The sequence below is a fragment of the Anoplopoma fimbria genome, chromosome 20 (genome assembly GCF_027596085.1).
Source record: "Anoplopoma fimbria isolate UVic2021 breed Golden Eagle Sablefish chromosome 20, Afim_UVic_2022, whole genome shotgun sequence".
Lineage (NCBI taxonomy): Eukaryota > Metazoa > Chordata > Actinopteri > Perciformes > Anoplopomatidae > Anoplopoma > Anoplopoma fimbria.
Window position 1 is genome coordinate 17,486,643 of NC_072468.1, and position 25,234 is coordinate 17,511,876.

General features: G+C 42.0%; 52 non-coding genes across 52 annotated transcripts; all 52 read left to right on the plus strand.

The window, feature by feature from the left end:
- Positions 1-23: 23 nt before the first annotated feature.
- LOC129110340 (5S ribosomal RNA) lies at positions 24-143 on the plus strand. The gene has a single exon (XR_008532206.1). It is a non-coding gene; the product is annotated as a 5S ribosomal RNA (ribosomal RNA).
- A 342-nt stretch (positions 144-485) lies between these two features.
- Positions 486-604, plus strand: LOC129110369 (5S ribosomal RNA). Its single transcript, XR_008532232.1, has one exon. It is a non-coding gene; the product is annotated as a 5S ribosomal RNA (ribosomal RNA).
- Positions 605-946: 342 nt separating this feature from the next.
- On the plus strand, positions 947-1,065 carry LOC129110370 (5S ribosomal RNA). Its single transcript, XR_008532233.1, has one exon. It is a non-coding gene; the product is annotated as a 5S ribosomal RNA (ribosomal RNA).
- A 341-nt stretch (positions 1,066-1,406) lies between these two features.
- LOC129110371 (5S ribosomal RNA) lies at positions 1,407-1,525 on the plus strand. Its single transcript, XR_008532234.1, has one exon. It is a non-coding gene; the product is annotated as a 5S ribosomal RNA (ribosomal RNA).
- A 1,101-nt stretch (positions 1,526-2,626) lies between these two features.
- LOC129110373 (5S ribosomal RNA) lies at positions 2,627-2,745 on the plus strand. The gene has a single exon (XR_008532235.1). It is a non-coding gene; the product is annotated as a 5S ribosomal RNA (ribosomal RNA).
- Positions 2,746-3,087: 342 nt separating this feature from the next.
- On the plus strand, positions 3,088-3,206 carry LOC129110374 (5S ribosomal RNA). The gene has a single exon (XR_008532236.1). It is a non-coding gene; the product is annotated as a 5S ribosomal RNA (ribosomal RNA).
- Positions 3,207-3,548: 342 nt separating this feature from the next.
- Positions 3,549-3,665, plus strand: LOC129110345 (5S ribosomal RNA). The gene has a single exon (XR_008532210.1). It is a non-coding gene; the product is annotated as a 5S ribosomal RNA (ribosomal RNA).
- A 344-nt stretch (positions 3,666-4,009) lies between these two features.
- Positions 4,010-4,128, plus strand: LOC129110338 (5S ribosomal RNA). Its single transcript, XR_008532205.1, has one exon. It is a non-coding gene; the product is annotated as a 5S ribosomal RNA (ribosomal RNA).
- Positions 4,129-4,470: 342 nt separating this feature from the next.
- Positions 4,471-4,589, plus strand: LOC129110375 (5S ribosomal RNA). Its single transcript, XR_008532237.1, has one exon. It is a non-coding gene; the product is annotated as a 5S ribosomal RNA (ribosomal RNA).
- A 342-nt stretch (positions 4,590-4,931) lies between these two features.
- LOC129110377 (5S ribosomal RNA) lies at positions 4,932-5,050 on the plus strand. Its single transcript, XR_008532239.1, has one exon. It is a non-coding gene; the product is annotated as a 5S ribosomal RNA (ribosomal RNA).
- A 1,098-nt stretch (positions 5,051-6,148) lies between these two features.
- Positions 6,149-6,267, plus strand: LOC129110378 (5S ribosomal RNA). The gene has a single exon (XR_008532240.1). It is a non-coding gene; the product is annotated as a 5S ribosomal RNA (ribosomal RNA).
- A 342-nt stretch (positions 6,268-6,609) lies between these two features.
- LOC129110347 (5S ribosomal RNA) lies at positions 6,610-6,725 on the plus strand. Its single transcript, XR_008532212.1, has one exon. It is a non-coding gene; the product is annotated as a 5S ribosomal RNA (ribosomal RNA).
- Positions 6,726-7,067: 342 nt separating this feature from the next.
- On the plus strand, positions 7,068-7,186 carry LOC129110379 (5S ribosomal RNA). Its single transcript, XR_008532241.1, has one exon. It is a non-coding gene; the product is annotated as a 5S ribosomal RNA (ribosomal RNA).
- Positions 7,187-7,528: 342 nt separating this feature from the next.
- LOC129110380 (5S ribosomal RNA) lies at positions 7,529-7,647 on the plus strand. The gene has a single exon (XR_008532242.1). It is a non-coding gene; the product is annotated as a 5S ribosomal RNA (ribosomal RNA).
- Positions 7,648-7,989: 342 nt separating this feature from the next.
- Positions 7,990-8,108, plus strand: LOC129110381 (5S ribosomal RNA). The gene has a single exon (XR_008532243.1). It is a non-coding gene; the product is annotated as a 5S ribosomal RNA (ribosomal RNA).
- A 342-nt stretch (positions 8,109-8,450) lies between these two features.
- On the plus strand, positions 8,451-8,569 carry LOC129110382 (5S ribosomal RNA). The gene has a single exon (XR_008532244.1). It is a non-coding gene; the product is annotated as a 5S ribosomal RNA (ribosomal RNA).
- Positions 8,570-8,912: 343 nt separating this feature from the next.
- Positions 8,913-9,031, plus strand: LOC129110384 (5S ribosomal RNA). Its single transcript, XR_008532245.1, has one exon. It is a non-coding gene; the product is annotated as a 5S ribosomal RNA (ribosomal RNA).
- A 341-nt stretch (positions 9,032-9,372) lies between these two features.
- Positions 9,373-9,491, plus strand: LOC129110385 (5S ribosomal RNA). Its single transcript, XR_008532246.1, has one exon. It is a non-coding gene; the product is annotated as a 5S ribosomal RNA (ribosomal RNA).
- Positions 9,492-9,833: 342 nt separating this feature from the next.
- Positions 9,834-9,952, plus strand: LOC129110386 (5S ribosomal RNA). The gene has a single exon (XR_008532247.1). It is a non-coding gene; the product is annotated as a 5S ribosomal RNA (ribosomal RNA).
- Positions 9,953-10,297: 345 nt separating this feature from the next.
- Positions 10,298-10,416, plus strand: LOC129110387 (5S ribosomal RNA). The gene has a single exon (XR_008532248.1). It is a non-coding gene; the product is annotated as a 5S ribosomal RNA (ribosomal RNA).
- A 342-nt stretch (positions 10,417-10,758) lies between these two features.
- Positions 10,759-10,877, plus strand: LOC129110389 (5S ribosomal RNA). The gene has a single exon (XR_008532250.1). It is a non-coding gene; the product is annotated as a 5S ribosomal RNA (ribosomal RNA).
- A 344-nt stretch (positions 10,878-11,221) lies between these two features.
- On the plus strand, positions 11,222-11,340 carry LOC129110390 (5S ribosomal RNA). Its single transcript, XR_008532251.1, has one exon. It is a non-coding gene; the product is annotated as a 5S ribosomal RNA (ribosomal RNA).
- Positions 11,341-11,683: 343 nt separating this feature from the next.
- On the plus strand, positions 11,684-11,802 carry LOC129110391 (5S ribosomal RNA). The gene has a single exon (XR_008532252.1). It is a non-coding gene; the product is annotated as a 5S ribosomal RNA (ribosomal RNA).
- Positions 11,803-12,143: 341 nt separating this feature from the next.
- Positions 12,144-12,262, plus strand: LOC129110392 (5S ribosomal RNA). The gene has a single exon (XR_008532253.1). It is a non-coding gene; the product is annotated as a 5S ribosomal RNA (ribosomal RNA).
- A 342-nt stretch (positions 12,263-12,604) lies between these two features.
- LOC129110393 (5S ribosomal RNA) lies at positions 12,605-12,723 on the plus strand. Its single transcript, XR_008532254.1, has one exon. It is a non-coding gene; the product is annotated as a 5S ribosomal RNA (ribosomal RNA).
- Positions 12,724-13,064: 341 nt separating this feature from the next.
- On the plus strand, positions 13,065-13,183 carry LOC129110395 (5S ribosomal RNA). Its single transcript, XR_008532255.1, has one exon. It is a non-coding gene; the product is annotated as a 5S ribosomal RNA (ribosomal RNA).
- Positions 13,184-13,525: 342 nt separating this feature from the next.
- LOC129110396 (5S ribosomal RNA) lies at positions 13,526-13,644 on the plus strand. The gene has a single exon (XR_008532256.1). It is a non-coding gene; the product is annotated as a 5S ribosomal RNA (ribosomal RNA).
- A 342-nt stretch (positions 13,645-13,986) lies between these two features.
- LOC129110397 (5S ribosomal RNA) lies at positions 13,987-14,105 on the plus strand. Its single transcript, XR_008532257.1, has one exon. It is a non-coding gene; the product is annotated as a 5S ribosomal RNA (ribosomal RNA).
- Positions 14,106-14,446: 341 nt separating this feature from the next.
- Positions 14,447-14,565, plus strand: LOC129110398 (5S ribosomal RNA). Its single transcript, XR_008532258.1, has one exon. It is a non-coding gene; the product is annotated as a 5S ribosomal RNA (ribosomal RNA).
- Positions 14,566-14,907: 342 nt separating this feature from the next.
- LOC129110399 (5S ribosomal RNA) lies at positions 14,908-15,026 on the plus strand. The gene has a single exon (XR_008532259.1). It is a non-coding gene; the product is annotated as a 5S ribosomal RNA (ribosomal RNA).
- A 342-nt stretch (positions 15,027-15,368) lies between these two features.
- LOC129110401 (5S ribosomal RNA) lies at positions 15,369-15,487 on the plus strand. The gene has a single exon (XR_008532261.1). It is a non-coding gene; the product is annotated as a 5S ribosomal RNA (ribosomal RNA).
- Positions 15,488-15,829: 342 nt separating this feature from the next.
- On the plus strand, positions 15,830-15,948 carry LOC129110402 (5S ribosomal RNA). Its single transcript, XR_008532262.1, has one exon. It is a non-coding gene; the product is annotated as a 5S ribosomal RNA (ribosomal RNA).
- Positions 15,949-16,290: 342 nt separating this feature from the next.
- On the plus strand, positions 16,291-16,409 carry LOC129110403 (5S ribosomal RNA). Its single transcript, XR_008532263.1, has one exon. It is a non-coding gene; the product is annotated as a 5S ribosomal RNA (ribosomal RNA).
- A 342-nt stretch (positions 16,410-16,751) lies between these two features.
- Positions 16,752-16,870, plus strand: LOC129110404 (5S ribosomal RNA). Its single transcript, XR_008532264.1, has one exon. It is a non-coding gene; the product is annotated as a 5S ribosomal RNA (ribosomal RNA).
- Positions 16,871-17,211: 341 nt separating this feature from the next.
- Positions 17,212-17,330, plus strand: LOC129110406 (5S ribosomal RNA). Its single transcript, XR_008532265.1, has one exon. It is a non-coding gene; the product is annotated as a 5S ribosomal RNA (ribosomal RNA).
- Positions 17,331-17,672: 342 nt separating this feature from the next.
- Positions 17,673-17,791, plus strand: LOC129110298 (5S ribosomal RNA). The gene has a single exon (XR_008532169.1). It is a non-coding gene; the product is annotated as a 5S ribosomal RNA (ribosomal RNA).
- Positions 17,792-18,135: 344 nt separating this feature from the next.
- LOC129110299 (5S ribosomal RNA) lies at positions 18,136-18,254 on the plus strand. The gene has a single exon (XR_008532170.1). It is a non-coding gene; the product is annotated as a 5S ribosomal RNA (ribosomal RNA).
- Positions 18,255-18,595: 341 nt separating this feature from the next.
- Positions 18,596-18,714, plus strand: LOC129110300 (5S ribosomal RNA). The gene has a single exon (XR_008532171.1). It is a non-coding gene; the product is annotated as a 5S ribosomal RNA (ribosomal RNA).
- Positions 18,715-19,056: 342 nt separating this feature from the next.
- Positions 19,057-19,173, plus strand: LOC129110344 (5S ribosomal RNA). The gene has a single exon (XR_008532209.1). It is a non-coding gene; the product is annotated as a 5S ribosomal RNA (ribosomal RNA).
- A 342-nt stretch (positions 19,174-19,515) lies between these two features.
- Positions 19,516-19,634, plus strand: LOC129110301 (5S ribosomal RNA). Its single transcript, XR_008532172.1, has one exon. It is a non-coding gene; the product is annotated as a 5S ribosomal RNA (ribosomal RNA).
- A 347-nt stretch (positions 19,635-19,981) lies between these two features.
- On the plus strand, positions 19,982-20,100 carry LOC129110302 (5S ribosomal RNA). Its single transcript, XR_008532173.1, has one exon. It is a non-coding gene; the product is annotated as a 5S ribosomal RNA (ribosomal RNA).
- A 342-nt stretch (positions 20,101-20,442) lies between these two features.
- LOC129110304 (5S ribosomal RNA) lies at positions 20,443-20,561 on the plus strand. Its single transcript, XR_008532175.1, has one exon. It is a non-coding gene; the product is annotated as a 5S ribosomal RNA (ribosomal RNA).
- Positions 20,562-20,903: 342 nt separating this feature from the next.
- LOC129110306 (5S ribosomal RNA) lies at positions 20,904-21,022 on the plus strand. Its single transcript, XR_008532176.1, has one exon. It is a non-coding gene; the product is annotated as a 5S ribosomal RNA (ribosomal RNA).
- A 341-nt stretch (positions 21,023-21,363) lies between these two features.
- LOC129110307 (5S ribosomal RNA) lies at positions 21,364-21,482 on the plus strand. The gene has a single exon (XR_008532177.1). It is a non-coding gene; the product is annotated as a 5S ribosomal RNA (ribosomal RNA).
- A 342-nt stretch (positions 21,483-21,824) lies between these two features.
- On the plus strand, positions 21,825-21,943 carry LOC129110308 (5S ribosomal RNA). Its single transcript, XR_008532178.1, has one exon. It is a non-coding gene; the product is annotated as a 5S ribosomal RNA (ribosomal RNA).
- A 342-nt stretch (positions 21,944-22,285) lies between these two features.
- On the plus strand, positions 22,286-22,404 carry LOC129110309 (5S ribosomal RNA). Its single transcript, XR_008532179.1, has one exon. It is a non-coding gene; the product is annotated as a 5S ribosomal RNA (ribosomal RNA).
- Positions 22,405-22,746: 342 nt separating this feature from the next.
- LOC129110310 (5S ribosomal RNA) lies at positions 22,747-22,865 on the plus strand. The gene has a single exon (XR_008532180.1). It is a non-coding gene; the product is annotated as a 5S ribosomal RNA (ribosomal RNA).
- Positions 22,866-23,207: 342 nt separating this feature from the next.
- On the plus strand, positions 23,208-23,326 carry LOC129110311 (5S ribosomal RNA). The gene has a single exon (XR_008532181.1). It is a non-coding gene; the product is annotated as a 5S ribosomal RNA (ribosomal RNA).
- Positions 23,327-23,668: 342 nt separating this feature from the next.
- LOC129110312 (5S ribosomal RNA) lies at positions 23,669-23,787 on the plus strand. The gene has a single exon (XR_008532182.1). It is a non-coding gene; the product is annotated as a 5S ribosomal RNA (ribosomal RNA).
- A 342-nt stretch (positions 23,788-24,129) lies between these two features.
- LOC129110337 (5S ribosomal RNA) lies at positions 24,130-24,248 on the plus strand. Its single transcript, XR_008532204.1, has one exon. It is a non-coding gene; the product is annotated as a 5S ribosomal RNA (ribosomal RNA).
- A 342-nt stretch (positions 24,249-24,590) lies between these two features.
- On the plus strand, positions 24,591-24,709 carry LOC129110313 (5S ribosomal RNA). The gene has a single exon (XR_008532183.1). It is a non-coding gene; the product is annotated as a 5S ribosomal RNA (ribosomal RNA).
- A 343-nt stretch (positions 24,710-25,052) lies between these two features.
- Positions 25,053-25,171, plus strand: LOC129110314 (5S ribosomal RNA). The gene has a single exon (XR_008532184.1). It is a non-coding gene; the product is annotated as a 5S ribosomal RNA (ribosomal RNA).
- Positions 25,172-25,234: the final 63 nt, after the last annotated feature.

Below are 25,234 nucleotides of genomic sequence, written 5' to 3' on the forward strand. Positions count from 1 at the left end.
GCCCTTTGGTAGGCTCAGTTTTCGCTTACGGCCATACCACCCTGAACACGCCCGATCTCGTCTGATCTCGGAAGCTAAGCAGGGTCGGGCCTGGTCAGTACTTGGATGGAGAGACCGCCTGGGAATACCAGGTGCTGTAAGCTTTTTTCACTTTGTCGCCTACTATTTTAATTACATCATTTCCCCACTTCTCAAAAGATTACTTTTGTATCTTTTTCATTTTCTACTACAATCACAATTATTTTGCCATGGATATGATATAGTTTTAGTAGCTTTAATCAACTTAACTACCTGAAAACAGGTATTCCTTGTGGTTTGCTCCTTCAAGGGCTGAGTGGAAGTGCTCTGTGTACATGTATGCAGAACAACCAATAACCACTACATTTGTGATATTCACCTTTTTACTGCACTACAGTTGTAGAGACAAAAGAGCAGAGCCCGGTGCTACAGTGTCTTTATAAGGCCCTTTGGTAGGCTCAGTTTTCGCTTACGGCCATACCACCCTGAACACGCCCGATCTCGTCTGATCTCGGAAGCTAAGCAGGGTCGGGCCTGGTCAGTACTTGGATGGGAGACCGCCTGGGAATACCAGGTGCTGTAAGCTTTTTTCACTTTGTCGCCTACTATTTTAATTACATCATTTTCCCACTTCTCAAAAGTTTACTTTTGTATCTTTTTCATTTTCTACTACAATCAAAATTATTTTGCCATGGATATGATATAGTTTTAGTAGCTTTAATCAACTTAACTACCTGAAAATAGGTATTCCTTGTGGTTTGCTCCTTCAAGGGCTGAGTGGAAGTGCTCTGTGTACATGTATGCAGAACAACCAATAACCACTACATTTGTGATATTCACCTTTTTACTGCACTACAGTTGTAGAGACAAAAGAGCAGAGCCCGGTGCTACAGTGTCTTTATAAGGCCCTTTGGTAGGCTCAGTTTTCGCTTACGGCCATACCACCCTGAACACGCCCGATCTCGTCTGATCTCGGAAGCTAAGCAGGGTCGGGCCTGGTCAGTACTTGGATGGGAGACCGCCTGGGAATACCAGGTGCTGTAAGCTTTTTTCACTTTGTCGCCTACTATTTTAATTACATCATTTTCCCACTTCAAAAAGTTTACTTTTGTATCTTTTTCATTTTCTACTGCAATAAAAAATATTTTTCCATGGATATGATATAGTTTTAGTAGCTTTAATCAACTTAACTACCTGAAAATAGGTATTCCTTGTGGTTTGCTCCTTCAAGGGCTGAGTGGAAGTGCTCTGTGTACATGTATGCAGAACAACCAATAACCACTACATTTGTGATATTCACCTTTTTACTGCACTACAGTTGTAGAGACAAAAGAGCAGAGCCCGGTGCTACAGTGTCTTTATAAGGCCCTTTGGTAGGCTCAGTTTTCGCTTACGGCCATACCACCCTGAACACGCCCGATCTCGTCTGATCTCGGAAGCTAAGCAGGGTCGGGCCTGGTCAGTACTTGGATGGGAGACCGCCTGGGAATACCAGGTGCTGTAAGCTTTTTTTCCACTCCTGTTCACACACAGCAGAGGGCGCTACTGCTTCTTCAGTGGACACCTAAATGCAATTTCGCCTCTTGGTCTGTCGGTGGCTTTGTCGCCTAGTATTTTAATTACTTCATTTTACCACTTCTCAGAAGTTTACTTTTGTATCTTTTACATTTTCTACTGCAATAAAAAATATTTTTACATGGATATGATATAGTTTTAGTAGCTTTTATCAACTTAACTACCTGAAAACAGGTATTCCTTGTGGTTTGCTCCCTCAAGGGCTGAGTGGAAGTGCTCTGTGTACATGTATGCAGAACAACCAATAAACAATACCTGTTAACGGACCTCTGTACGTGTATGTTTTCAATACAGTCATGATGCCACTTGAAAATGAAAAAGATTGTTGTTGAACTTGCATATTTTTATTCACATTTAAGTTTGTGTAAACAGTTTGAACTCATTTGTTGCTCACAGATGTTCACATGAGCTGAGCTTATAGTAAAGACAGTGATCAATAATAGCATAAATACCTTCTATCTGCCCTTCATTTCCAAAACTTACTTTTCCCTCGATGAAACTGCAGAAGCTCATTAACTAGATTTCTGCAAACAGAGTTTCACCTGGGAAAAAAAGGTGTTACTGTGAGTGGCAAATGCTTAAATAAATATTCGCCTTTTTACTGCACTACATTTGTGATTCTTAGGGCCACTTTGTAGATTCTGATTTGACAATTAGAAGCAGGCTCGGATGGAAATAGGTAGATCATGACTTGCCGGTATAGAAATGACACAAGTCAAGTTAGATGATGACTTTCATCATTCCTAAGATCACTGATCATTTCCTTACAAACATGCACTCGCATGGTGTTACTGTGAGTGGCAAATGCATAATAATTTTTTTATGTTATGCCAAGGTATACTACATTTCAGCTGTAAATATTTGCCTTTTTACTGCACTACATTTGTGATCCTTAGAGCCACTTTGTAGATCCTGATTTGATAATAAGAAGCAGTGAGTATTCCAGGCAGTCGGCACGCGCTCCCTGGATAGACAAAAGAGCAGAGCGTGGTGCTACAGTGTCTTTATAAGGCCCTTGGTAGGCTCAGTTTTCGCTTACGGCCATACCACCCTGAACACGCCCGATCTCGTCTGATCTCGGAAGCTAAGCAGGGTCGGGCCTGGTCAGTACTTGGATGGGAGACCGCCTGGGAATACCAGGTGCTGTAAGCTTTTTTCACTTTGTCGCCTACTATTTTAATTACATCATTTTCCCACTTCTCAAAAGTTTACTTTTGTATCTTTTTCATTTTCTACTGCAATAAAAAATATTTTTCCATGGATATGATATAGTTTTAGTAGCTTTAATCAACTTAACTACCTGAAAATAGGTATTCCTTGTGGTTTGCTCCTTCAAGGGCTGAGTGGAAGTGCTCTGTGTACATGTATGCAGAACAACCAATAACCACTACATTTGTGATATTCACCTTTTTACTGCACTACAGTTGTAGAGACAAAAGAGCAGAGCCCGGTGCTACAGTGTCTTTATAAGGCCCTTTGGTAGGCTCAGTTTTCGCTTACGGCCATACCACCCTGAACACGCCCGATCTCGTCTGATCTCGGAAGCTAAGCAGGGTCGGGCCTGGTCAGTACTTGGATGGGAGACCGCCTGGGAATACCAGGTGCTGTAAGCTTTTTTCACTTTGTCGCCTACTATTTTAATTACATCATTTTCCCACTTCTCAAAAGTTTACTTTTGTATCTTTTTCATTTTCTACTGCAATAAAAAATATTTTTCCATGGATATGATATAGTTTTAGTAGCTTTAATCAACTTAACTACCTGAAAATAGGTATTCCTTGTGGTTTGCTCCTTCAAGGGCTGAGTGGAAGTGCTCTGTGTACATGTATGCAGAACAACCAATAACCACTACATTTGTGATATTCACCTTTTTACTGCACTACAGTTGTAGAGACAAAAGAGCAGAGCCCGGTGCTACAGTGTCTTTATAAGGCCCTTTGGTAGGCTCAGTTTTCGCTTACGGCCATACCACCCTGAACACGCCCGATCTCGTCTGATCTCGGAAGCTAAGCAGGGTGGCCTGGTCAGTACTTGGATGGGAGACCGCCTGGGAATACCAGGTGCTGTAAGCTTTTTTCACTTTGTCGCCTACTATTTTAATTACATCATTTTCCCACTTCTCAAAAGTTTACTTTTGTATCTTTTTCATTTTCTACTGCAATAAAAAATATTTTTCCATGGATATGATATAGTTTTAGTAGCTTTAATCAACTTAACTACCTGAAAATAGGTATTCCTTGTGGTTTGCTCCTTCAAGGGCTGAGTGGAAGTGCTCTGTGTACATGTATGCAGAACAACCAATAACCACTACATTTGTGATATTCACCTTTTTACTGCACTACAGTTGTAGAGACAAAAGAGCAGAGCCCGGTGCTACAGTGTCTTTATAAGGCCCTTTGGTAGGCTCAGTTTTCGCTTTGACGGCCATACCACCCTGAACACGCCCGATCTCGTCTGATCTCGGAAGCTAAGCAGGGTCGGGCCTGGTCAGTACTTGGATGGGAGACCGCCTGGGAATACCAGGTGCTGTAAGCTTTTTTCACTTTGTCGCCTACTATTTTAATTACATCATTTCCCACTTCTCAAAAGATTTACTTTTGTATCTTTTTCATTTTCTACTACAATCACAATTATTTTTCCATGGATATGATATAGTTTTAGTAGCTTTAATCAACTTAACTACCTGAAAATAGGTATTCCTTGTGGTTTGCTCCTTCAAGGGCTGAGTGGAAGTGCTCTGTGTACATGTATGCAGAACAACCAATAACCACTACATTTGTGATATTCACCTTTTTACTGCACTACAGTTGTAGAGACAAAAGAGCAGAGCCCGGTGCTACAGTGTCTTTATAAGGCCCTTTGGTAGGCTCAGTTTTCGCTTACGGCCATACCACCCTGAACACGCCCGATCTCGTCTGATCTCGGAAGCTAAGCAGGGTCGGGCCTGGTCAGTACTTGGATGGGAGACCGCCTGGGAATACCAGGTGCTGTAAGCTTTTTTCACTTTGTCGCCTACTATTTTAATTACATCATTTCCCCACTTCTCAAAAGTTTACTTTTGTATCTTTTTCATTTTCTACTGCAATAAAAAATATTTTTCCATGGATATGATATAGTTTTAGTAGCTTTAATCAACTTAACTACCTGAAAATAGGTATTCCTTGTGGTTTGCTCCTTCAAGGGCTGAGTGGAAGTGCTCTGTGTACATGTATGCAGAACAACCAATAACCACTACATTTGTGATATTCACCTTTTTACTGCACTACAGTTGTAGAGACAAAAGAGCAGAGCCCGGTGCTACAGTGTCTTTATAAGGCCCTTTGGTAGGCTCAGTTTTCGCTTACGGCCATACCACCCTGAACACGCCCGATCTCGTCTGATCTCGGAAGCTAAGCAGGGTCGGGCCTGGTCAGTACTTGGATGGGAGACCGCCTGGGAATACCAGGTGCTGTAAGCTTTTTTCACTCCTGTTCACACACAGCAGAGGGCGCTACTGCTTCTTCAGTGGACACCTAAATGAATTTCGCCTCTTGGTCTGTCGGTGGCTTTGTCGCCTAGTATTTTAATTACTTCATTTTACCACTTCTCAGAAGTTTACTTTTGTATCTTTTACATTTTCTACTGCAATAAAAAATATTTTTACATGGATATGATATAGTTTTAGTAGCTTTTATCAACTTAACTACCTGAAAACAGGTATTCCTTGTGGTTTGCTCCCTCAAGGGCTGAGTGGAAGTGCTCTGTGTACATGTATGCAGAACAACCAATAAACAATACCTGTTAACGGACCTCTGTACGTGTATGTTTTCAATACAGTCATGATGCCACTTGAAAATGAAAAAGATTGTTGTTGAACTTGCATATTTTTATTCACATTTAAGTTTGTGTAAACAGTTTGAACTCATTTGTTGCTCACAGATGTTCACATGAGCTGAGCTTATAGTAAAGACAGTGATCAATAATAGCATAAATACCTTCTATCTGCCCTTCATTTCCAAAACTTACTTTTCCCTCGATGAACTGCAGAAGCTCATTAACTGAGATTTCTGCAAACAGAGTTTCACCTGGGAAAAAAAGGTGTTACTGTGAGTGGCAAATGCTTAAATAAATATTCGCCTTTTTACTGCACTACATTTGTGATTCTTAGGGCCACTTTGTAGATTCTGATTTGACAATTAGAAGCAGGCTCGGATGGAAATAGGTAGATCATGACTTGCCGGTATAGAAATGACACAAGTCAAGTTAGATGATGACTTTCATCATTCCTAAGATCACTGATCATTTCCTTACAAACATGCACTCGCATGGTGTTACTGTGAGTGGCAAATGCATAATAATTTTTTTATGTTATGCCAAGGTATACTACATTTCAGCTGTAAATATTTGCCTTTTTACTGCACTACATTTGTGATCCTTAGAGCCACTTTGTAGATCCTGATTTGATAATAAGAAGCAGTGAGTATTCCAGGCAGTCGGCACGCGCTCCCTGGATAGACAAAAGAGCAGAGCGTGGTGCTAAGTGTCTTTATAAGGCCCTTTGGTAGGCTCAGTTTTCGCTTACGGCCATACCACCCTGAACACGCCCGATCTCGTCTGATCTCGGAAGCTAAGCAGGGTCGGGCCTGGTCAGTACTTGGATGGGAGACCGCCTGGGAATACCAGGTGCTGTAAGCTTTTTTCACTTTGTCGCCTACTATTTTAATTACATCATTTTCCCACTTCTCAAAAGTTTACTTTTGTATCTTTTTCATTTTCTACTGCAATAAAAAATATTTTTCCATGGATATGATATAGTTTTAGTAGCTTTAATCAACTTAACTACCTGAAAATAGGTATTCCTTGTGGTTTGCTCCTTCAAGGGCTGAGTGGAAGTGCTCTGTGTACATGTATGCAGAACAACCAATAACCACTACATTTGTGATATTCACCTTTTTACTGCACTACAGTTGTAGAGACAAAAGAGCAGAGCCCGGTGCTACAGTGTCTTTATAAGGCCCTTTGGTAGGCTCAGTTTTCGCCGGCCATACCACCCTGAACACGCCCGATCTCGTCTGATCTCGGAAGCTAAGCAGGGTCGGGCCTGGTCAGTACTTGGATGGGAGACCGCCTGGGAATACCAGGTGCTGTAAGCTTTTTTCACTTTGTCGCCTACTATTTTAATTACATCATTTTCCCACTTCTCAAAAGTTTACTTTTGTATCTTTTTCATTTTCTACTGCAATAAAAAATATTTTTCCATGGATATGATATAGTTTTAGTAGCTTTAATCAACTTAACTACCTGAAAATAGGTATTCCTTGTGGTTTGCTCCTTCAAGGGCTGAGTGGAAGTGCTCTGTGTACATGTATGCAGAACAACCAATAACCACTACATTTGTGATATTCACCTTTTTACTGCACTACAGTTGTAGAGACAAAAGAGCAGAGCCCGGTGCTACAGTGTCTTTATAAGGCCCTTTGGTAGGCTCAGTTTTCGCTTACGGCCATACCACCCTGAACACGCCCGATCTCGTCTGATCTCGGAAGCTAAGCAGGGTCGGGCCTGGTCAGTACTTGGATGGGAGACCGCCTGGGAATACCAGGTGCTGTAAGCTTTTTTCACTTTGTCGCCTACTATTTTAATTACATCATTTTCCCACTTCTCAAAAGTTTACTTTTGTATCTTTTTCATTTTCTACTGCAATAAAAAATATTTTTCCATGGATATGATATAGTTTTAGTAGCTTTAATCAACTTAACTACCTGAAAATAGGTATTCCTTGTGGTTTGCTCCTTCAAGGGCTGAGTGGAAGTGCTCTGTGTACATGTATGCAGAACAACCAATAACCACTACATTTGTGATATTCACCTTTTTACTGCACTACAGTTGTAGAGACAAAAGAGCAGAGCCCGGTGCTACAGTGTCTTTATAAGGCCCTTTGGTAGGCTCAGTTTTCGCTTACGGCCATACCACCCTGAACACGCCCGATCTCGTCTGATCTCGGAAGCTAAGCAGGGTCGGGCCTGGTCAGTACTTGGATGGGAGACCGCCTGGGAATACCAGGTGCTGTAAGCTTTTTTCACTTTGTCGCCTACTATTTTAATTACATCATTTTCCCACTTCTGAAAAGTTTACTTTTGTATCTTTTTCATTTTCTACTGCAATAAAAAATATTTTTCCATGGATATGATATAGTTTTAGTAGCTTTAATCAACTTAACTACCTGAAAATAGGTATTCCTTGTGGTTTGCTCCTTCAAGGGCTGAGTGGAAGTGCTCTGTGTACATGTATGCAGAACAACCAATAACCACTACATTTGTGATATTCACCTTTTTACTGCACTACAGTTGTAGAGACAAAAGAGCAGAGCCCGGTGCTACAGTGTCTTTATAAGGCCCTTTGGTAGGCTCAGTTTTCGCTTACGGCCATACCACCCTGAACACGCCCGATCTCGTCTGATCTCGGAAGCTAAGCAGGGTCGGGCCTGGTCAGTACTTGGATGGGAGACCGCCTGGGAATACCAGGTGCTGTAAGCTTTTTTCACTTTGTCGCCTACTATTTTAATTACATCATTTTCCCACTTCTCAAAAGTTTACTTTTGTATCTTTTTCATTTTCTACTGCAATAAAAAATATTTTTCCATGGATATGATATAGTTTTAGTAGCTTTAATCAACTTAACTACCTGAAAATAGGTATTCCTTGTGGTTTGCTCCTTCAAGGGCTGAGTGGAAGTGCTCTGTGTACATGTATGCAGAACAACCAATAACCACTACATTTGTGATATTCACCTTTTTACTGCACTACAGTTGTAGAGACAAAAGAGCAGAGCCCGGTGCTACAGTGTCTTTATAAGGCCCTTTGGTAGGCTCAGTTTTCGCTTACGGCCATACCACCCTGAACACGCCCGATCTCGTCTGATCTCGGAAGCTAAGCAGGGTCGGGCCTGGTCAGTACTTGGATGGGAGACCGCCTGGGAATACCAGGTGCTGTAAGCTTTTTTCACTTTGTCGCCTACTATTTTAATGACATCATTTTTACCACTTCTCAGAAGTTTACTTTTGTATCTTTTTCATTTTCTACTGCAATAAAAAATATTTTTCCATGGATATGATATAGTTTTAGTAGCTTTAATCAACTTAACTACCTGAAAATAGGTATTCCTTGTGGTTTGCTCCTTCAAGGGCTGAGTGGAAGTGCTCTGTGTACATGTATGCAGAACAACCAATAACCACTACATTTGTGATATTCACCTTTTTACTGCACTACAGTTGTAGAGACAAAAGAGCAGAGCCCGGTGCTACAGTGTCTTTATAAGGCCCTTTGGTAGGCTCAGTTTTCGCTTACGGCCATACCACCCTGAACACGCCCGATCTCGTCTGATCTCGGAAGCTAAGCAGGGTCGGGCCTGGTCAGTACTTGGATGGGAGACCGCCTGGGAATACCAGGTGCTGTAAGCTTTTTTCACTTTGTCGCCTACTATTTTAATTACATCATTTTCCCACTTCTGAAAAGTTTACTTTTGTATCTTTTTCATTTTCTACTGCAATAAAAATATTTTTCCATGGATATGATATAGTTTTAGTAGCTTTAATCAACTTAACTACCTGAAAATAGGTATTCCTTGTGGTTTGCTCCTTCAAGGGCTGAGTGGAAGTGCTCTGTGTACATGTATGCAGAACAACCAATAACCACTACATTTGTGATATTCACCTTTTTACTGCACTACAGTTGTAGAGACAAAAGAGCAGAGCCCGGTGCTACAGTGTCTTTATAAGGCCCTTTGGTAGGCTCAGTTTTCGCTTACGGCCATACCACCCTGAACACGCCCGATCTCGTCTGATCTCGGAAGCTAAGCAGGGTCGGGCCTGGTCAGTACTTGGATGGGAGACCGCCTGGGAATACCAGGTGCTGTAAGCTTTTTTCACTTTGTCGCCTACTATTTTAATGACATCATTTTCCCACTTCTCAAAAGTTTACTTTTGTATCTTTTTCATTTTCTACTGCAATAAAAAATATTTTTCCATGGATATGATATAGTTTTAGTAGCTTTAATCAACTTAACTACCTGAAAATAGGTATTCCTTGTGGTTTGCTCCTTCAAGGGCTGAGTGGAAGTGCTCTGTGTACATGTATGCAGAACAACCAATAACCACTACATTTGTGATATTCACCTTTTTACTGCACTACAGTTGTAGAGACAAAAGAGCAGAGCCCGGTGCTACAGTGTCTTTATAAGGCCCTTTGGTAGGCTCAGTTTTCGCTTACGGCCATACCACCCTGAACACGCCCGATCTCGTCTGATCTCGGAAGCTAAGCAGGGTCGGGCCTGGTCAGTACTTGGATGGGAGACCGCCTGGGAATACCAGGTGCTGTAAGCTTTTTTTCACTTTGTCGCCTACTATTTTAATGACATCATTTTCCCACTTCTGAAAAGTTTACTTTTGTATCTTTTTCATTTTCTACTGCAATAAAAAATATTTTTCCATGGATATGATATAGTTTTAGTAGCTTTAATCAACTTAACTACCTGAAAATAGGTATTCCTTGTGGTTTTTGCTCCTTCAAGGGCTGAGTGGAAGTGCTCTGTGTACATGTATGCAGAACAACCAATAACCACTACATTTGTGATATTCACCTTTTTACTGCACTACAGTTGTAGAGACAAAAGAGCAGAGCCCGGTGCTACAGTGTCTTTATAAGGCCCTTTGGTAGGCTCAGTTTTCGCTTACGGCCATACCACCCTGAACACGCCCGATCTCGTCTGATCTCGGAAGCTAAGCAGGGTCGGGCCTGGTCAGTACTTGGATGGGAGACCGCCTGGGAATACCAGGTGCTGTAAGCTTTTTTCACTTTGTCGCCTACTATTTTAATTACATCATTTTCCCACTTCTCAAAAGTTTACTTTTGTATCTTTTTCATTTTCTACTGCAATAAAAAATATTTTTCCATGGATATGATATAGTTTTAGTAGCTTTAATCAACTTAACTACCTGAAAATAGGTATTCCTTGTGGTTTGCTCCTTCAAGGGCTGAGTGGAAGTGCTCTGTGTACATGTATGCAGAACAACCAATAACCACTACATTTGTGATATTCACCTTTTTACTGCACTACAGTTGTAGAGACAAAAGAGCAGAGCCCGGTGCTACAGTGTCTTTATAAGGCCCTTTGGTAGGCTCAGTTTTCGCTTACGGCCATACCACCCTGAACACGCCCGATCTCGTCTGATCTCGGAAGCTAAGCAGGGTCGGGCCTGGTCAGTACTTGGATGGGAGACCGCCTGGGAATACCAGGTGCTGTAAGCTTTTTTCACTTTGTCGCCTACTATTTTAATTACATCATTTTCCCACTTCTCAAAAGTTTACTTTTGTATCTTTTTCATTTTCTACTGCAATAAAAAATATTTTTCCATGGATATGATATAGTTTTAGTAGCTTTAATCAACTTAACTACCTGAAAATAGGTATTCCTTGTGGTTTGCTCCTTCAAGGGCTGAGTGGAAGTGCTCTGTGTACATGTATGCAGAACAACCAATAACCACACTACATTTGTGATATTCACCTTTTTACTGCACTACAGTTGTAGAGACAAAAGAGCAGAGCCCGGTGCTACAGTGTCTTTATAAGGCCCTTTGGTAGGCTCAGTTTTCGCTTACGGCCATACCACCCTGAACACGCCCGATCTCGTCTGATCTCGGAAGCTAAGCAGGGTCGGGCCTGGTCAGTACTTGGATGGGAGACCGCCTGGGAATACCAGGTGCTGTAAGCTTTTTTCACTTTGTCGCCTACTATTTTAATTACATCATTTCCCCACTTCTCAAAAGATTTACTTTTGTATCTTTTTCATTTTCTACTGCAATAAAAATTATTTTTCCATGGATATGATATAGTTTTAGTAGCTTTAATCAACTTAACTACCTGAAAATAGGTATTCCTTGTGGTTTGCTCCTTCAAGGGCTGAGTGGAAGTGCTCTGTGTACATGTATGCAGAACAACCAATAACCACTACATTTGTGATATTCACCTTTTTACTGCACTACAGTTGTAGAGACAAAAGAGCAGAGCCCGGTGCTACAGTGTCTTTATAAGGCCCTTTGGTAGGCTCAGTTTTCGCTTACGGCCATACCACCCTGAACACGCCCGATCTCGTCTGATCTCGGAAGCTAAGCAGGGTCGGGCCTGGTCAGTACTTGGATGGGAGACCGCCTGGGAATACCAGGTGCTGTAAGCTTTTTTCACTTTGTCGCCTACTATTTTAATTACATCATTTCCCACTTCTCAAAAGTTTACTTTTGTATCTTTTTCATTTTCTACTGCAATAAAAAATATTTTTCCATGGATATGATATAGTTTTAGTAGCTTTAATCAACTTAACTACCTGAAAATAGGTATTCCTTGTGGTTTGCTCCTTCAAGGGCTGAGTGGAAGTGCTCTGTGTACATGTATGCAGAACAACCAATAACCACTACATTTGTGATATTCACCTTTTTACTGCACTACAGTTGTAGAGACAAAAGAGCAGAGCCCGGTGCTACAGTGTCTTTATAAGGCCCTTTGGTAGGCTCAGTTTTCGCTTACGGCCATACCACCCTGAACACGCCCGATCTCGTCTGATCTCGGAAGCTAAGCAGGGTCGGGCCTGGTCAGTACTTGGATGGGAGACCGCCTGGGAATACCAGGTGCTGTAAGCTTTTTTCACTTTGTCGCCTACTATTTTAATTACATCATTTCCCCACTTCTCAAAAGTTTACTTTTGTATCTTTTTCATTTTCTACTGCAATAAAAAATATTTTTCCATGGATATGATATAGTTTTAGTAGCTTTAATCAACTTAACTACCTGAAAATAGGTATTCCTTGTGGTTTGCTCCTTCAAGGGCTGAGTGGAAGTGCTCTGTGTACATGTATGCAGAACAACCAATAACCACTACATTTGTGATATTCACCTTTTTACTGCACTACAGTTGTAGAGACAAAAGAGCAGAGCCCGGTGCTACAGTGTCTTTATAAGGCCCTTTGGTAGGCTCAGTTTTCGCTTACGGCCATACCACCCTGAACACGCCCGATCTCGTCTGATCTCGGAAGCTAAGCAGGGTCGGGCCTGGTCAGTACTTGGATGGGAGACCGCCTGGGAATACCAGGTGCTGTAAGCTTTTTTCACTTTGTCGCCTACTATTTTAATTACATCATTTTCCCACTTCTCAAAAGTTTACTTTTGTATCTTTTTCATTTTCTACTACAATCAAAATATTTTTCCATGGATATGATATAGTTTTAGTAGCTTTAATCAACTTAACTACCTGAAAATAGGTATTCCTTGTGGTTTGCTCCTTCAAGGGCTGAGTGGAAGTGCTCTGTGTACATGTATGCAGAACAACCAATAACCACTACATTTGTGATATTCACCTTTTTACTGCACTACAGTTGTAGAGACAAAAGAGCAGAGCCCGGTGCTACAGTGTCTTTATAAGGCCCTTTGGTAGGCTCAGTTTTCGCTTACGGCCATACCACCCTGAACACGCCCGATCTCGTCTGATCTCGGAAGCTAAGCAGGGTCGGGCCTGGTCAGTACTTGGATGGGAGACCGCCTGGGAATACCAGGTGCTGTAAGCTTTTTTCACTTTGTCGCCTACTATTTTAATTACATCATTTTCCCACTTCTCAAAAGTTTACTTTTGTATCTTTTTCATTTTCTACTGCAATAAAAAATATTTTTCCATGGATATGATATAGTTTTAGTAGCTTTAATCAACTTAACTACCTGAAAACAGGTATTCCTTGTGGTTTGCTCCTTCAAGGGCTGAGTGGAAGTGCTCTGTGTACATGTATGCAGAACAACCAATAACCACTACATTTGTGATATTCACCTTTTTACTGCACTACAGTTGTAGAGACAAAAGAGCAGAGCCCGGTGCTACAGTGTCTTTATAAGGCCCTTTGGTAGGCTCAGTTTTCGCTTACGGCCATACCACCCTGAACACGCCCGATCTCGTCTGATCTCGGAAGCTAAGCAGGGTCGGGCCTGGTCAGTACTTGGATGGGAGACCGCCTGGGAATACCAGGTGCTGTAAGCTTTTTTCACTTTGTCGCCTACTATTTTAATTACATCATTTCCCCACTTCTCAAAAGATTACTTTTGTATCTTTTTCATTTTCTACTACAATCAAAATTATTTTGCCATGGATATGATATAGTTTTAGTAGCTTTAATCAACTTAACTACCTGAAAACAGGTATTCCTTGTGGTTTGCTCCTTCAAGGGCTGAGTGGAAGTGCTCTGTGTACATGTATGCAGAACAACCAATAACCACTACATTTGTGATATTCACCTTTTTACTGCACTACAGTTGTAGAGACAAAAGAGCAGAGCCCGGTGCTACAGTGTCTTTATAAGGCCCTTTGGTAGGCTCAGTTTTCGCTTACGGCCATACCACCCTGAACACGCCCGATCTCGTCTGATCTCGGAAGCTAAGCAGGGTCGGGCCTGGTCAGTACTTGGATGGGAGACCGCCTGGGAATACCAGGTGCTGTAAGCTTTTTCACTTTGTCGCCTACTATTTTAATTACATCATTTCCCCACTTCTCAAAAGATTACTTTTGTATCTTTTTCATTTTCTACTACAATCACAATTATTTTGCCATGGATATGATATAGTTTTAGTAGCTTTAATCAACTTAACTACCTGAAAACAGGTATTCCTTGTGGTTTGCTCCTTCAAGGGCTGAGTGGAAGTGCTCTGTGTACATGTATGCAGAACAACCAATAACCACTACATTTGTGATATTCACCTTTTTACTGCACTACAGTTGTAGAGACAAAAGAGCAGAGCCCGGTGCTACAGTGTCTTTATAAGGCCCTTTGGTAGGCTCAGTTTTCGCTTACGGCCATACCACCCTGAACACGCCCGATCTCGTCTGATCTCGGAAGCTAAGCAGGGTCGGGCCTGGTCAGTACTTGGATGGGAGACCGCCTGGGAATACCAGGTGCTGTAAGCTTTTTTCACTTTGTCGCCTACTATTTTAATTACATCATTTCCCCACTTCTCAAAAGATTACTTTTGTATCTTTTTCATTTTCTACTACAATCACAATTATTTTGCCATGGATATGATATAGTTTTAGTAGCTTTAATCAACTTAACTACCTGAAAATAGGTATTCCTTGTGGTTTGCTCCTTCAAGGGCTGAGTGGAAGTGCTCTGTGTACATGTATGCAGAACAACCAATAACCACTACATTTGTGATATTCACCTTTTTACTGCACTACAGTTGTAGAGACAAAAGAGCAGAGCCCGGTGCTACAGTGTCTTTATAAGGCCCTTTGGTAGGCTCAGTTTTCGCTTACGGCCATACCACCCTGAACACGCCCGATCTCGTCTGATCTCGGAAGCTAAGCAGGGTCGGGCCTGGTCAGTACTTGGATGGGAGACCGCCTGGGAATACCAGGTGCTGTAAGCTTTTTTTCACGTTGTCGCCTACTATTTTAATTACATCATTTCCCCACTTCTCAAAAGATTACTTTTGTATCTTTTTCATTTTCTACTACAATCAAATTATTTTGCCATGGATATGATATAGTTTTAGTAGCTTTAATCAACTTAACTACCTGAAAACAGGTATTCCTTGTGGTTTGCTCCTTCAAGGGCTGAGTGGAAGTGCTCTGTGTACATGTATGCAGAACAACCAATAACCACTACATTTGTGATATTCACCTTTTTACTGCACTACAGTTGTAGAGACAAAAGAGCAGAGCCCGGTGCTACAGTGTCTTTATAAGGCCCTTTGGTAGGCTCAGTTTTCGCTTACGGCCATACCACCCTGAACACGCCCGATCTCGTCTGATCTCGGAAGCTAAGCAGGGTCGGGCCTGGTCAGTACTTGGATGGGAGACCGCCTGGGAATACCAGGTGCTGTAAGCTTTTTTCACTTTGTCGCCTACTATTTTAATTACATCATTTCCCCACTTCTCAAAAGATTACTTTTGTATCTTTTTCATTTTCTACTACAATCACAATTATTTTGCCATGGATATGATATAGTTTTAGTAGCTTTAATCAACTTAACTACCTGAAAACAGGTATTCCTTGTGGTTTGCTCCTTCAAGGGCTGAGTGGAAGTGCTCTGTGTACATGTATGCAGAACAACCAATAACCACTACATTTGTGATATTCACCTTTTTACTGCACTACAGTTGTAGAGACAAAAGAGCAGAGCCCGGTGCTACAGTGTCTTTATAAGGCCCTTTGGTAGGCTCAGTTTTCGCTTACGGCCATACCACCCTGAACACGCCCGATCTCGTCTGATCTCGGAAGCTAAGCAGGGTCGGGCCTGGTCAGTACTTGGATGGGAGACCGCCTGGGAATACCAGGTGCTGTAAGCTTTTTTCACTTTGTCGCCTACTATTTTAATTACATCATTTCCCCACTTCTCAAAAGATTACTTTTGTATCTTTTTCATTTTCTACTACAATCACAATTATTTTTCCATGGATATGATATAGTTTTAGTAGCTTTAATCAACTTAACTACCTGAAAACAGGTATTCCTTGTGGTTTGCTCCTTCAAGGGCTGAGTGGAAGTGCTCTGTGTACATGTATGCAGAACAACCAATAACCACTACATTTGTGATATTCACCTTTTTACTGCACTACAGTTGTAGAGACAAAAGAGCAGAGCCCGGTGCTACAGTGTCTTTATAAGGCCCTTTGGTAGGCTCAGTTTTCGCTTACGGCCATACCACCCTGAACACGCCCGATCTCGTCTGATCTCGGAAGCTAAGCAGGGTCGGGCCTGGTCAGTACTTGGATGGGAGACCGCCTGGGAATACCAGGTGCTGTAAGCTTTTTTCACTTTGTCGCCTACTATTTTAATTACATCATTTCCCCACTTCTCAAAAGATTACTTTTGTATCTTTTTCATTTTCTACTACAATCACAATTATTTTGCCATGGATATGATATAGTTTTAGTAGCTTTAATCAACTTAACTACCTGAAAACAGGTATTCCTTGTGGTTTGCTCCTTCAAGGGCTGAGTGGAAGTGCTCTGTGTACATGTATGCAGAACAACCAATAACCACTACATTTGTGATATTCACCTTTTTACTGCACTACAGTTGTAGAGACAAAAGAGCAGAGCCCGGTGCTACAGTGTCTTTATAAGGCCCTTTGGTAGGCTCAGTTTTCGCTTACGGCCATACCACCCTGAACACGCCCGATCTCGTCTGATCTCGGAAGCTAAGCAGGGTCGGGCCTGGTCAGTACTTGGATGGGAGACCGCCTGGGAATACCAGGTGCTGTAAGCTTTTTTCACTTTGTCGCCTACTATTTTAATTACATCATTTCCCCACTTCTCAGAAGTTTACTTTTGTATCTTTTACATTTTCTACTGCAATAAAAAATATTTTTACATGGATATGATATAGTTTTAGTAGCTTTTATCAACTTAACTACCTGAAAACAGGTATTCCTTGTGGTTTGCTCCCTCAAGGGCTGAGTGGAAGTGCTCTGTGTACATGTATGCAGAACAACCAATAACCACTACATTTGTGATATTCACCTTTTTACTGCACTACAGTTGTAGAGACAAAGAGCAGAGCCCGGTGCTACAGTGTCTTTATAAGGCCCTTTGGTAGGCTCAGTTTTCGCTTACGGCCATACCACCCTGAACACGCCCGATCTCGTCTGATCTCGGAAGCTAAGCAGGGTCGGGCCTGGTCAGTACTTGGATGGGAGACCGCCTGGGAATACCAGGTGCTGTAAGCTTTTTTCACTTTGTCGCCTACTATTTTAATTACATCATTTCCCCACTTCTCAAAAGATTACTTTTGTATCTTTTTCATTTTCTACTACAATCACAATTATTTTGCCATGGATATGATATAGTTTTAGTAGCTTTAATCAACTTAACTACCTGAAAACAGGTATTCCTTGTGGTTTGCTCCTTCAAGGGCTGAGTGGAAGTGCTCTGTGTACATGTATGCAGAACAACCAATAACCACTACATTTGTGATATTCACCTTTTTACTGCACTACAGTTGTAGAGACAAAAGAGCAGAGCCCGGTGCTACAGTGTCTTTATAAGGCCCTTTGGTAGGCTCAGTTTTCGCTTACGGCCATACCACCCTGAACACGCCCGATCTCGTCTGATCTCGGAAGCTAAGCAGGGTCGGGCCTGGTCAGTACTTGGATGGGAGACCGCCTGGGAATACCAGGTGCTGTAAGCTTTTTTCACTTTGTCGCCTACTATTTTAATTACATCATTTCCCCACTTCTCAAAAGATTACTTTTGTATCTTTTTCATTTTCTACTACAATCACAAAAATATTTTGCCATGGATATGATATAGTTTTAGTAGCTTTAATCAACTTAACTACCTGAAAACAGGTATTCCTTGTGGTTTGCTCCTTCAAGGGCTGAGTGGAAGTGCTCTGTGTACATGTATGCAGAACAACCAATAACCACTACATTTGTGATATTCACCTTTTTACTGCACTACAGTTGTAGAGACAAAAGAGCAGAGCCCGGTGCTACAGTGTCTTTATAAGGCCCTTTGGTAGGCTCAGTTTTCGCTTACGGCCATACCACCCTGAACACGCCCGATCTCGTCTGATCTCGGAAGCTAAGCAGGGTCGGGCCTGGTCAGTACTTGGATGGGAGACCGCCTGGGAATACCAGGTGCTGTAAGCTTTTTCACTTTGTCGCCTACTATTTTAATTACATCATTTCCCCACTTCTCAAAAGATTACTTTTGTATCTTTTTCATTTTCTACTACAATCACAATTATTTTGCCATGGATATGATATAGTTTTAGTAGCTTTAATCAACTTAACTACCTGAAAACAGGTATTCCTTGTGGTTTGCTCCTTCAAGGGCTGAGTGGAAGTGCTCTGTGTACATGTATGCAGAACAACCAATAACCACTACATTTGTGATATTCACCTTTTTACTGCACTACAGTTGTAGAGACAAAAGAGCAGAGCCCGGTGCTACAGTGTCTTTATAAGGCCCTTTGGTAGGCTCAGTTTTCGCTTACGGCCATACCACCCTGAACACGCCCGATCTCGTCTGATCTCGGAAGCTAAGCAGGGTCGGGCCTGGTCAGTACTTGGATGGGAGACCGCCTGGGAATACCAGGTGCTGTAAGCTTTTTTCACTTTGTCGCCTACTATTTTAATTACATCATTTCCCCACTTCTCAAAAGATTACTTTTGTATCTTTTTCATTTTCTACTACAATCACAATTATTTTGCCATGGATATGATATAGTTTTAGTAGCTTTAATCAACTTAACTACCTGAAAACAGGTATTCCTTGTGGTTTGCTCCTTCAAGGGCTGAGTGGAAGTGCTCTGTGTACATGTATGCAGAACAACCAATAACCACTACATTTGTGATATTCACCTTTTTACTGCACTACAGTTGTAGAGACAAAAGAGCAGAGCCCGGTGCTACAGTGTCTTTATAAGGCCCTTTGGTAGGCTCAGTTTTCGCTTACGGCCATACCACCCTGAACACGCCCGATCTCGTCTGATCTCGGAAGCTAAGCAGGGTCGGGCCTGGTCAGTACTTGGATGGGAGACCGCCTGAATACCAGGTGCTGTAAGCTTTTTTCACTTTGTCGCCTACTATTTTAATTACATCATTTCCCCACTTCTCAAAAGATTACTTTTGTATCTTTTTCATTTTCTACTACAATCACAATTATTTTGCCATGGATATGATATAGTTTTAGTAGCTTTAATCAACTTAACTACCTGAAAACAGGTATTCCTTGTGGTTTGCTCCTTCAAGGGCTGAGTGGAAGTGCTCTGTGTACATGTATGCAGAACAACCAATAACCACTACATTTGTGATATTCACCTTTTTACTGCACTACAGTTGTAGAGACAAAAGAGCAGAGCCCGGTGCTACAGTGTCTTTATAAGGCCCTTTGGTAGGCTCAGTTTTCGCTTACGGCCATACCACCCTGAACACGCCCGATCTCGTCTGATCTCGGAAGCTAAGCAGGGTCGGGCCTGGTCAGTACTTGGATGGGAGACCGCCTGGGAATACCAGGTGCTGTAAGCTTTTTTCACTTTGTCGCCTTTGCCTACTATTTTAATTACATCATTTCCCCACTTCTCAAAAGATTACTTTTGTATCTTTTTCATTTTCTACTACAATCACAATTATTTTGCCATGGATATGATATAGTTTTAGTAGCTTTAATCAACTTAACTACCTGAAAACAGGTATTCCTTGTGGTTTGCTCCTTCAAGGGCTGAGTGGAAGTGCTCTGTGTACATGTATGCAGAACAACCAATAACCACTACATTTGTGATATTCACCTTTTACTGCACTACAGTTGTAGAGACAAAAGAGCAGAGCCCGGTGCTACAGTGTCTTTATAAGGCCCTTTGGTAGGCTCAGTTTTCGCTTACGGCCATACCACCCTGAACACGCCCGATCTCGTCTGATCTCGGAAGCTAAGCAGGGTCGGGCCTGGTCAGTACTTGGATGGGAGACCGCCTGGGAATACCAGGTGCTGTAAGCTTTTTTCACTTTGTCGCCTACTATTTTAATTACATCATTTCCCCACTTCTCAAAAGATTACTTTTGTATCTTTTTCATTTTCTACTACAATCACAATTATTTTGCCATGGATATGATATAGTTTTAGTAGCTTTAATCAACTTAACTACCTGAAAACAGGTATTCCTTGTGGTTTGCTCCTTCAAGGGCTGAGTGGAAGTGCTCTGTGTACATGTATGCAGAACAACCAATAACCACTACATTTGTGATATTCACCTTTTTACTGCACTACAGTTGTAGAGACAAAAGAGCAGAGCCCGGTGCTACAGTGTCTTTATAAGGCCCTTTGGTAGGCTCAGTTTTCGCTTACGGCCATACCACCCTGAACACGCCCGATCTCGTCTGATCTCGGAAGCTAAGCAGGGTCGGGCCTGGTCAGTACTTGGATGGGAGACCGCCTGGGAATACCAGGTGCTGTAAGCTTTTTTCACTTTGTCGCCTACTATTTTAATTACATCATTTCCCCACTTCTCAAAAGATTACTTTTGTATCTTTTTCATTTTCTACTACAATCACAATTATTTTGCCATGGATATGATATAGTTTTAGTAGCTTTAATCAACTTAACTACCTGAAAACAGGTATTCCTTGTGGTTTGCTCCTTCAAGGGCTGAGTGGAAGTGCTCTGTGTACATGTATGCAGAACAACCAATAACCACTACATTTGTGATATTCACCTTTTTACTGCACTACAGTTGTAGAGACAAAAGAGCAGAGCCCGGTGCTACAGTGTCTTTATAAGGCCCTTTGGTAGGCTCAGTTTTCGCTTACGGCCATACCACCCTGAACACGCCCGATCTCGTCTGATCTCGGAAGCTAAGCAGGGTCGGGCCTGGTCAGTACTTGGATGGGAGACCGCCTGGGAATACCAGGTGCTGTAAGCTTTTTCACTTTGTCGCCTACTATTTTAATTACATCATTTCCCCACTTCTCAAAAGATTACTTTTGTATCTTTTTCATTTTCTACTACAATCACAATTATTTTGCCATGGATATGATATAGTTTTAGTAGCTTTAATCAACTTAACTACCTGAAAACAGGTATTCCTTGTGGTTTGCTCCTTCAAGGGCTGAGTGGAAGTGCTCTGTGTACATGTATGCAGAACAACCAATAACCACTACATTTGTGATATTCACCTTTTTACTGCACTACAGTTGTAGAGACAAAAGAGCAGAGCCCGGTGCTACAGTGTCTTTATAAGGCCCTTTGGTAGGCTCAGTTTTCGCTTACGGCCATACCACCCTGAACACGCCCGATCTCGTCTGATCTCGGAAGCTAAGCAGGGTCGGGCCTGGTCAGTACTTGGATGGGAGACCGCCTGGGAATACCAGGTGCTGTAAGCTTTTTTCACTTTGTCGCCTACTATTTTAATTACATCATTTCCCCACTTCTCAAAAGATTACTTTTGTATCTTTTTCATTTTCTACTACAATCACAATTATTTTGCCATGGATATGATATAGTTTTAGTAGCTTTAATCAACTTAACTACCTGAAAACAGGTATTCCTTGTGGTTTGCTCCTTCAAGGGCTGAGTGGAAGTGCTCTGTGTACATGTATGCAGAACAACCAATAACCACTACATTTGTGATATTCACCTTTTTACTGCACTACAGTTGTAGAGACAAAAGAGCAGAGCCCGGTGCTACAGTGTCTTTATAAGGCCCTTTGGTAGGCTCAGTTTTCGCTTACGGCCATACCACCCTGAACACGCCCGATCTCGTCTGATCTCGGAAGCTAAGCAGGGTCGGGCCTGGTCAGTACTTGGATGGGAGACCGCCTGGGAATACCAGGTGCTGTAAGCTTTTTTCACTTTGTCGCCTACTATTTTAATTACATCATTTCCCCACTTCTCAAAAGATTACTTTTGTATCTTTTTCATTTTCTACTACAATCACAATTATTTTGCCATGGATATGATATAGTTTTAGTAGCTTTAATCAACTTAACTACCTGAAAACAGGTATTCCTTGTGGTTTGCTCCTTCAAGGGCTGAGTGGAAGTGCTCTGTGTACATGTATGCAGAACAACCAATAACCACTACATTTGTGATATTCACCTTTTTACTGCACTACAGTTGTAGAGACAAAAGAGCAGAGCCCGGTGCTACAGTGTCTTTATAAGGCCCTTTGGTAGGCTCAGTTTTCGCTTACGGCCATACCACCCTGAACACGCCCGATCTCGTCTGATCTCGGAAGCTAAGCAGGGTCGGGCCTGGTCAGTACTTGGATGGGAGACCGCCTGGGAATACCAGGTGCTGTAAGCTTTTTTCACTTTGTCGCCTACTATTTTAATTACATCATTTCCCCACTTCTCAAAAGATTACTTTTGTATCTTTTTCATTTTCTACTACAATCACAATTATTTTGCCATGGATATGATATAGTTTTAGTAGCTTTAATCAACTTAACTACCTGAAAACAGGTATTCCTTGTGGTTTGCTCCTTCAAGGGCTGAGTGGAAGTGCTCTGTGTACATGTATGCAGAACAACCAATAACCACTACATTTGTGATATTCACCTTTGTACTGCACTACAGTTGTAGAGACAAAAGAGCAGAGCCCGGTGCTACAGTGTCTTTATAAGGCCCTTTGGTAGGCTCAGTTTTCGCTTACGGCCATACCACCCTGAACACGCCCGATCTCGTCTGATCTCGGAAGCTAAGCAGGGTCGGGCCTGGTCAGTACTTGGATGGGAGACCGCCTGGGAATACCAGGTGCTGTAAGCTTTTTTCACTTTGTCGCCTACTATTTTAATTACATCATTTCCCCACTTCTCAAAAGATTACTTTTGTATCTTTTTCATTTTCTACTACAATCACAATTATTTTGCCATGGATATGATATAGTTTTAGTAGCTTTAATCAACTTAACTACCTGAAAACAGGTATTCCTTGTGGTTTGCTCCTTCAAGGGCTGAGTGGAAGTGCTCTGTGTACATGTATGCAGAACAACCAATAACCACTACATTTGTGATATTCACCTTTTTACTGCACTACAGTTGTAGAGACAAAAGAGCAGAGCCCGGTGCTACAGTGTCTTTATAAGGCCCTTTGGTAGGCTCAGTTTTCGCTTACGGCCATACCACCCTGAACACGCCCGATCTCGTCTGATCTCGGAAGCTAAGCAGGGTCGGGCCTGGTCAGTACTTGGATGGGAGACCGCCTGGGAATACCAGGTGCTGTAAGCTTTTTTCACTTTGTCGCCTACTATTTTAATTACATCATTTCCCCACTTCTCAAAAGATTACTTTTGTATCTTTTTCATTTTCTACTACAATCACAATTATTTTGCCATGGATATGATATAGTTTTAGTAGCTTTAATCAACTTAACTACCTGAAAACAGGTATTCCTTGTGGTTTGCTCCTTCAAGGGCTGAGTGGAAGTGCTCTGTGTACATGTATGCAGAACAACCAATAACCACTACATTTGTGATATTCACCTTTTTACTGCACTACAGTTGTAGAGACAAAAGAGCAGAGCCCGGTGCTACAGTGTCTTTATAAGGCCCTTTGGTAGGCTCAGTTTTCGCTTACGGCCATACCACCCTGAACACGCCCGATCTCGTCTGATCTCGGAAGCTAAGCAGGGTCGGGCCTGGTCAGTACTTGGATGGGAGACCGCCTGGGAATACCAGGTGCTGTAAGCTTTTTTCACTTTGTCGCCTACTATTTTAATTACATCATTTCCCCACTTCTCAAAAGATTACTTTTGTATCTTTTTCATTTTCTACTACAATCACAATTATTTTGCCATGGATATGATATAGTTTTAGTAGCTTTAATCAACTTAACTACCTGAAAACAGGTATTCCTTGTGGTTTGCTCCTTCAAGGGCTGAGTGGAAGTGCTCTGTGTACATGTATGCAGAACAACCAATAACCACTACATTTGTGATATTCACCTTTGTACTGCACTACAGTTGTAGAGACAAAAGAGCAGAGCCCGGTGCTACAGTGTCTTTATAAGGCCCTTTGGTAGGCTCAGTTTTCGCTTACGGCCATACCACCCTGAACACGCCCTATCTCGTCTGATCTCGGAAGCTAAGCAGGGTCGGGCCTGGTCAGTACTTGGATGGGAGACCGCCTGGGAATACCAGGTGCTGTAAGCTTTTTTCACTTTGTCGCCTACTATTTTAATTACATCATTTCCCCACTTCTCAAAAGATTACTTTTGTATCTTTTTCATTTTCTACTACAATCACAATTATTTTGCCATGGATATGATATAGTTTTAGTAGCTTTAATCAACTTAACTACCTGAAAACAGGTATTCCTTGTGGTTTGCTCCTTCAAGGGCTGAGTGGAAGTGCTCTGTGTACATGTATGCAGAACAACCAATAACCACTACATTTGTGATATTCACCTTTTTACTGCACTACAGTTGTAGAGACAAAAGAGCAGAGCCCGGTGCTACAGTGTCTTTATAAGGCCCTTTGGTAGGCTCAGTTTTCGCTTACGGCCATACCACCCTGAACACGCCCGATCTCGTCTGATCTCGGAAGCTAAGCAGGGTCGGGCCTGGTCAGTACTTGGATGGGAGACCGCCTGGGAATACCAGGTGCTGTAAGCTTTTTTTCACGTTGTCGCCTACTATTTTAATTACATCATTTCCCCACTTCTCAAAAGATTACTTTTGTATCTTTTTCATTTTCTACTACAATCACAATTATTTTGCCATGGATATGATATAGTTTTAGTAGCTTTAATCAACTTAACTACCTGAAAACAGGTATTCCTTGTGGTTTGCTCCTTCAAGGGCTGAGTGGAAGTGCTCTGTGTACATGTATGCAGAACAACCAATAACCACTACATTTGTGATATTCACCTTTTTACTGCACTACAGTTGTAGAGACAAAAGAGCAGAGCCCGGTGCTACAGTGTCTTTATAAGGCCCTTTGGTAGGCTCAGTTTTCGCTTACGGCCATACCACCCTGAACACGCCCGATCTCGTCTGATCTCGGAAGCTAAGCAGGGTCGGGCCTGGTCAGTACTTGGATGGGAGACCGCCTGGGAATACCAGGTGCTGTAAGCTTTTTTCACTTTGTCGCCTACTATTTTAATTACATCATTTCCCCACTTCTCAAAAGATTACTTT